This window comes from Engystomops pustulosus, unplaced genomic scaffold (assembly GCF_040894005.1).
Source record: "Engystomops pustulosus unplaced genomic scaffold, aEngPut4.maternal MAT_SCAFFOLD_712, whole genome shotgun sequence".
In the NCBI taxonomy this organism is placed as follows: Eukaryota; Metazoa; Chordata; class Amphibia; order Anura; family Leptodactylidae; genus Engystomops; species Engystomops pustulosus.
The window spans coordinates 1,859-10,000 of NW_027285591.1; positions in this window are offsets into that span (position 1 = coordinate 1,859).

Consider the following 8,142-nt stretch of genomic DNA (forward strand, 5'->3'; position numbering starts at 1 on the left):
GAAAGTCGAAAAAATTATGCGGTCGGAGCTGTCTGCCCCGGCCGGGGAAGGCTCACCTCCGGCGGCTGCCAACCCCTGGCTTGCCCGCTGGATGGCCTTTCGGAGGCTGCTGAAAAAGAACTGTCAGGCGGGCACCTCTCGGAAGAACCGCAGACCAAAACGACCGGTAAAAATTTTGGGCGATCCGACCCGTAGTGCACCTTCGGCGGCAGAGAAAAGCAACAAAAATACCGGTCAGAGAAGGGGAGTTTTGGTCGACTCTGCCAGGTTTTTGCACTAAGTCAGATCCGTAATGCCAGCGGGACTGAGTCGCTCTTGCGTGCCGTGGTCCTGGAAGCCTGCTCGGACAGAGTGGTCCTTCGGGTCCCGCGGGAAGGGGCATTTCATGTTCCTCTGCGGGAGGTGATCCATTTTCTGCGGGAAATGGCGAGCCCCTTCGGCTACAAGAGTGTGTAGGTCCCGCTCAACAGTCTACGTCCTTAACCATCGGGGACTTTGTAGATTTTGCCCAAAATCGCTCTCCGCAGAACAGAGCGGGAGGTCTCCGCGGCGGAGGCCGGAAAAGGTGCGAGGTGAGCGGCATGGTATGACTGGGCTCGTGCCGCTCACTGCTACCCGGAGCGTGGCGCCCTCCGGGTAAAAGGCTAGCCGGGGCGAGTAGGTGGATTGACGGGCGCATAAGCAACGCCGTCCCCGCCGTACAAGGTGCCGGTGGCCTGGCGAACCACCGGCGTAAGGCTAGCCAAGGGCGTACCGCGGGGCAGAGGGCGCATAAGCCACGCCGTCCCCGCTGTACAAGGTGCCGGTGGCCTGGCGAACCACCGGCGTAAGGCTAGCCAAGGGCGTACCGCGGGGCAGAGGGCGCATAAGCCACGCTCTCTCTCCATCCCACCAGAACAAGCGAAAAAATTTCAAAGTGTGGGAGAACCGGCTTCCCGACCGGTGGCACTCTGCCTCTCGCTGCCGCCCTCCTGGAAGCGTCCTCGGTCACTCGGTGTCCGGCAGATTTCAGAGCTCCGGAATGGTGAAAAAGAACCGGTGAGAGGGCGAATCCGGCTTCTCTCTGCCGGGCGAGGACCACCGCAGGCGGCAAGGGACGTCTGCCAGGAGACGGCGCTGCGGGCAGGCTTTAAAAGTGCATGGGGTTTTGGCCTCGGCGAAAGTCGAAAAAATTTTGCGGTCGGAGCTGTCTGCCCCGGCCGGGGAAGGCTCACCGCCGGCGGCTGCCAACCCCTGGCTTGCCCGCTGGATGCCCTTTCGGAGGCTGCTGAAAAAGAACTGTCAGGCGGGCACCTCTCGGAAGAACCGCAGACCAAAACGACCGGTAAAAATTTTGGGCGATCCGACCCTCAGTGCACCTTCGGCGGCAGAGAAAAGCAACAAAAACACCGGTCAAAGAAGGGAGGTTTTGGTCGACTCTGCCTGGTTTTTGCACTAAGTCAGATCCGTAATGCCAGCGGGACTGAGTCGCTTTTGCGTGCCGTGGTCCTGGAGGCCTGCTCGGACAGAGCGGTCCTTCGGGTCCCGCGGGAAGGGGCATTTCATGTTCCTCTGCGGGAGGTGGTCCATTTTCTGCGGGAAATGGCGAGCCCCATCGGCTACAAGAGTGTGTAGGTCCCGCTCAACAGTCTACGTCCTTAACCATCGGGGACTTTGTAGATTTTGGCAGAAATCGCCCCCCGCAGGTCCTAGCGGGAGGTCTCCGCGGCGGAGGCCGGAGAGGGCGCGAGGTGAGCGGCATGGTATGACTGGGTTCGTGCCGCTCACTGGTACCCGGAGCGTGGCGCCCTCCGGGTAAAAGGCTAGCCGGGGCGAGTAGGTGGGTTGACGGGCGCATAAGCCACGCCGTCCCCGCCGTACAAGGTGCCGGTGGCCTGGCGAACCACCGGCGTAAGGCCAGCCAGGGCGGACCGCGGGGCAGAGGGCGCATAAGCCACGCTCTCTCTCCATCCCACCAGAACAAGCGAAAAATTTTCAAAGTGTGGGAGAACCGGCGACCCGACCGGTGGCACTCTGCCTCTCGCTGCCGCCCTCCTGGAAGCGTCCTCGGTCACTCGGTGTCCGGCAGATTTCAGAGCTCCGGAATGGTGAAAAAGAACCGGTGAGAGGGCGAAACCGGCTTCTCTCTGCCGGGCGAGGACCACCGCAGGCGGCAAGGGACGTCTGACAGGAGACGGCGCTGCGGGCAGGCTTTAAAAGTGCATGGGGTTTTGGCCTCGGCGAAAGTCGAAAAAATTTTGCGGTCGGAGCTGTCTGCCCCGGCCGGGGAAGGCTCACCGCCGGCGGCTGCCAACCCCTGGCTTGCCCGCTGGATGCCCTTTCGGAGGCTGCTGAAAAAGAACTGTCAGGCGGGCACCTCTCGGAAGAACCGCAGACCAAAACGACCGGTAAAAATTTTGGGCGATCCGACCCTCAGTGCACCTTCGGCGGCAGAGAAAAGCAACAAAAATACCGGTCAGAGAAGGGGAGTTTTGGTCGACTCTGCCAGGTTTTTGCACTAAGTCAGATCCGTAATGCCAGCGGGACTGAGTCGCTCTTGCGTGCCGTGGTCCTGGAAGCCTGCTCGGACAGAGTGGTCCTTCGGGTCCCGCGGGAAGGGGCATTTCATGTTCCTCTGCGGGAGGTGATCCATTTTCTGCGGGAAATGGCGAGCCCCTTCGGCTACAAGAGTGTGTAGGTCCCGCTCAACAGTCTACGTCCTTAACCATCGGGGACTTTGTAGATTTTGCCCAAAATCGCTCTCCGCAGAACAGAGCGGGAGGTCTCCGCGGCGGAGGCCGGAAAAGGTGCGAGGTGAGCGGCATGGTATGACTGGGCTCGTGCCGCTCACTGCTACCCGGAGCGTGGCGCCCTCCGGGTAAAAGGCTAGCCGGGGCGAGTAGGTGGATTGACGGGCGCATAAGCAACGCCGTCCCCGCCGTACAAGGTGCCGGTGGCCTGGCGAACCACCGGCGTAAGGCTAGCCAAGGGCGTACCGCGGGGCAGAGGGCGCATAAGCCACGCCGTCCCCGCTGTACAAGGTGCCGGTGGCCTGGCGAACCACCGGCGTAAGGCTAGCCAAGGGCGTACCGCGGGGCAGAGGGCGCATAAGCCACGCTCTCTCTCCATCCCACCAGAACAAGCGAAAAAATTTCAAAGTGTGGGAGAACCGGCTTCCCGACCGGTGGCACTCTGCCTCTCGCTGCCGCCCTCCTGGAAGCGTCCTCGGTCACTCGGTGTCCGGCAGATTTCAGAGCTCCGGAATGGTGAAAAAGAACCGGTGAGAGGGCGAATCCGGCTTCTCTCTGCCGGGCGAGGACCACCGCAGGCGGCAAGGGACGTCTGCCAGGAGACGGCGCTGCGGGCAGGCTTTAAAAGTGCATGGGGTTTTGGCCTCGGCGAAAGTCGAAAAAATTTTGCGGTCGGAGCTGTCTGCCCCGGCCGGGGAAGGCTCACCGCCGGCGGCTGCCAACCCCTGGCTTGCCCGCTGGATGCCCTTTCGGAGGCTGCTGAAAAAGAACTGTCAGGCGGGCACCTCTCGGAAGAACCGCAGACCAAAACGACCGGTAAAAATTTTGGGCGATCCGACCCTCAGTGCACCTTCGGCGGCAGAGAAAAGCAACAAAAACACCGGTCAAAGAAGGGAGGTTTTGGTCGACTCTGCCTGGTTTTTGCACAAAGTCAGATCCGTAATGCCAGCGGGACTGAGTCGCTTTTGCGTGCCGTGGTCCTGGAGGCCTGCTCGGACAGAGCGGTCCTTCGGGTCCCGCGGGAAGGGGCATTTCATGTTCCTCTGCGGGAGGTGGTCCATTTTCTGCGGGAAATGGCGAGCCCCATCGGCTACAAGAGTGTGTAGGTCCCGCTCAACAGTCTACGTCCTTAACCATCGGGGACTTTGTAGATTTTGGCAGAAATCGCCCCCCGCAGGTCCTAGCGGGAGGTCTCCGCGGCGGAGGCCGGAGAGGGCGCGAGGTGAGCGGCATGGTATGACTGGGTTCGTGCCGCTCACTGGTACCCGGAGCGTGGCGCCCTCCGGGTAAAAGGCTAGCCGGGGCGAGTAGGTGGGTTGACGGGCGCATAAGCCACGCCGTCCCCGCCGTACAAGGTGCCGGTGGCCTGGCGAACCACCGGCGTAAGGCCAGCCAGGGCGGACCGCGGGGCAGAGGGCGCATAAGCCACGCTCTCTCTCCATCCCACCAGAACAAGCGAAAAATTTTCAAAGTGTGGGAGAACCGGCGACCCGACCGGTGGCACTCTGCCTCTCGCTGCCGCCCTCCTGGAAGCGTCCTCGGTCACTCGGTGTCCGGCAGATTTCAGAGCTCCGGAATGGTGAAAAAGAACCGGAGAGGGGGCGACTCCGGCTTCTCTCTGCCGGGCGAGGACCACCGCAGGGCGGCAAGGGACGTCTGACAGGAGACGGCGCTGCGGGCAGGCTTTAAAAGTGCATGGGGTTTTGGCCTCGGCGAAAGTCGAAAAAAATTTTGCGGTCGGAGCCGTCTGCCCCGGCCGGGGAAGGCTCACCGCCGGCGGCTGCCAACCCCTGGCTTGCCCGCTGGATGGCCTTTCGGAGGCTGCTGAAAAAGAACTGTCAGGCGGGCACCTCTCGGAAGAACCGCAGACCAAAACGACCGGTAAAAATTTTGGGCGATCCGACCCTCAGTGCACCTTCGGCGGCAGAGAAAAGCATCAAAAATACCGGTCAAAGAAGCGAGGTTTTGGTCGACTCTGCCAGGTTTTTGCACAAAGTGTTGGCATCGTGCGGCTTCGCGCTTTGCCGTACCGTATCCCCAATGGAGCGGCGCCCGGCGGGGTAGGCTAGCCATGTGAGGTCGAGGGCGGGAGGACGGGACGTAAGCCAGGCCGTTCTCCACAAGAAATTCCGGACGCGGAGACCCCTTCTCCGCCCTACGGTCCCCAATGGGGTGGCGCCCGGCGGGTGAGGCTAGCCATGGGAGGACGGGACGTAAGCCAGGCCGTTCTCCACAAGAAATTCCGTACGCGGAGACCCCTTCTCCGCCCTACGGTCCCCAATGGGGTGGCGCCCGGCGGGTGAGGCTAGCCATGTGAGGTCGAGGGCGGGAGGACGGGACGTAAGCCAGGCCGTTCTCCACAAGTAAATTCCGGACGCGGAGACCCCTTCTCCGCCCTACGGTCCCCAATGGGGTGGCGCCCGGCGGGTGAGGCTAGCCATGTGAGGTCGAGGGCGGGAGGACGGGACGTAAGCCAGGCCGTTCTCCACAAGTAAATTCCGGACGCGGAGACCCCTTCTCCGCCCTACGGTCCCCAATGGGGTGGCTCCCGGCGGGTGAGGCTAGCCATGTGAGGTCGAGGGCGGGAGGACGGGACGCAAGCCAGGCCGTTCTCCACAAACTCCCAGCGGTAGAGTCTCGGCTCTCCGCTCTTTTGATCGATCTGACACAGCGCGATCCGGCGGGGCAGGGCACTTTGCTCGGTCAGGGGTATTGGCCCCGGCCGGTTTATGGTAAAGCGTTCCTTAGCCTCAGTCTTGGTCGCGCATCAATCCCCCGCTCCCCGTGAGCGGCTGTCGTCCTCTGCCTAAGGTTGTGTAGCGCGGTGCCAGTGTGGTCCTCGCACGGCCCCGCTCCTGCCACAGCGGTAGGACTCTCTGCTTCGGCTGAGGTTTGCTACGAAGCGTATGGAACGGGCGTACTCCACCGTACCGTGGGTGGGGGGCGGCGGCGTTGGCGGCGGCAGCGTCCAGCGCGGAGCTCCGGCTCCCGCGGCAGCGCCTCGCCTAGTGTCCCTCGGGCAAGTCCAATCGCCCCCCGCCCGGTCGGAGAGCGCAGACACACCTCTGTGTCCACGGTTTATTTCCGCAGCACGAAAAGGGACGGCTCCCGCCTGCTCCTCGCGGCGGCGACGAGGCTTAGACCCACCGTGGCGTATCCGCGGTAGGTATGCTCGTCGGTCGGAGGAGCGGTTGCGGTCGAGTGGTCCCCAGTGTACCCTGTTAGCGCTGCCCGCCTACGCCTGAAGAGCTGCGGACCGAGAAAAAGGTTCGCTCCGCTGCTGACGGCGAAGCGCGCGGCACGCCGCGGAAGAGGAGAGGGAGCGGTCGCCCCCGGGGCGGCTCCCCTCCGAGTCCGGCAGAAGCAGAGATTGTAGCGGAGGGGGGGGTTTCTAAATTCCCCGGGCGTGTGTTATCCCCAGCGGTAGCCTTTGAACTCTTCAACCGCAAGCACGATCGCACGTTCACAGCACCCGTCACTAGGAGCCGGGCCAGAGGCGGGCGGCAGACGAAACCGACATGAGCGCTTAAGGGTATTGCACCCCCGGCGCCCAGACCCTGGAAATTGAGTCTGCCCCCAAAGCCCACCCGCGTCCTCCTTGGCGCTCCCGGAGTACATGGTCGTAGATGGGCCATCGGTCGCTAATGCCAAACTGCGTCCCAGGGGTGCGTCCCCTCTGACCAACGGCAGACCCATCCCTCTCGCCAATCCGCGGATCCCCGCCAGGTCCCGAACAGGGCTCGTCCTTTAGCGTTTCAAATGCGCCCTCCCCGCCATACGAGGGGTTGAGGACCGTAGCCTTCCCTTACGAGAGGCACCAGGGGTGCGCCTGCTCGAGGGCCCGGCCGTGGGCGTAACGCTTGGGCCGCCCGGGGGAGTCGGTAGACCATGGGAGACCAACACTCGCACACGAACGTTGCCCGTGCTTTTGTGGAAGAGAGCTTCTTGCGAGGTTGTCGCTGCGGTGGCGCCCGGACAAACCCTATCCCTAAAACTTCTGGGGAATTGGCGTCTAAGCCTGCACCCTGCACGGTATCCCTGCACCCACGAAGGGGGCCGTGGAAGGCTTGGGGTCGCGCCGGCGAAACCGACCGGATGCCCGGGGTACTGAACCCCCGGGGTCCCACCCTGGAAATTGAGCCGTCCGACCCCGCCACGTCTTCCTAGTGCCCTCCTTGGCTCCCCCGCCTGTGGGCATCGTTAGGGGCTGCGGTCATCAGCGCCGGCTAAGCTTCGGCAACACGGCCGACCCACCCCTTCGGCGCCTGGGGGTGCCTGGTCCCAGTCCGGGCCGTTCCGTAGGGGCGGCTATCCCTTACATGAGGGACTCGGTGCGTCCGCTCGGGCTGCGGGGCTCCGGCTCCGACAGCCGGGGAGCTGGTTTTGACCGCGGGCCTCCACGGGAACCGGCAGGGACCGGACTAGGCGTCAAGCCGAAAATAACCCCGGCACCCTCTGCTTCCAAAGCGAGGGGACCTTTGGCCGAGCGGGGGCACCGGAAGCCGAACCGACCCCAACCCCTCTTCCTACCCCAGGGCTGGGCTGACCAATCCCCTGATCGGGTCTAAAATGGAAGAAGGGGATTCGAGGGAAGGGGCTGGCGGAAGGCAGTTGCCCGACGGAGTAGGCGAAGGCCAGGCCGTTTCCGAGTCCCGAGCAGAGGAGGGCGAACTCGGCTCTTCATCGACCGACGGCGAGGCGAGGGCGGTGGCTGCCGCGGGGAAGACTCCATTGCTCGTCAGCGCGCTAGGAGCGGGGCCGACTGGCTGCTCGGGGTATGGCATCCCCGGGGGCCCACCCTGGAAATCTTCGCTCCTCAGCCGCTGCAGGTTATAAGGTCCCGCCGCGCGTAAGCGCTCAACTCTCCGACCCACGGATGTCGAGCCCATGGTGAGCCGGCCGTTTCGTACGGGGAAAAGGGGTCCTCTGGCCCCACATCGATCGAGGGGGTTTAGATCCGCGGAGGCACGCACCGCGAGGCGAATCGCTGCTTTTCCCCAAGAGGTTAACCTTCAAACCACCGAGTAGGTTCGGGGCAGGGCCGACAGTCTGCACTGGGGTATTGCATCCCTGGTGGGGCGACCCTGGAAATCTCTGCCCCTTTCCACTCTTTCGGTTGGGCCTCTCGTCGGGGCGAGCGTAAGTCGGCAAGCAGACGTGGGAAGAGGCTTCTTACCGGTGACACTCCCTTCGTGAGAGAGGCAGGTACTCGCCCCGGACCCCGGTCCAAATCTGCGCGGGCCGGACGGCCTCGGCCCTAGCCGAAGGCCGCTCCCGCGAAGCCAGGGAGCCGAAAAAATAACCCCGACACCCTCCGCGACCTCGCGTGCTTCCAAAGCGAGGGGAAACTTTGGCCGAGCGGGGCACCCGAAGCCGAACCGACCCCAACCCCTCTTCTTACCCCAGGGCTGGG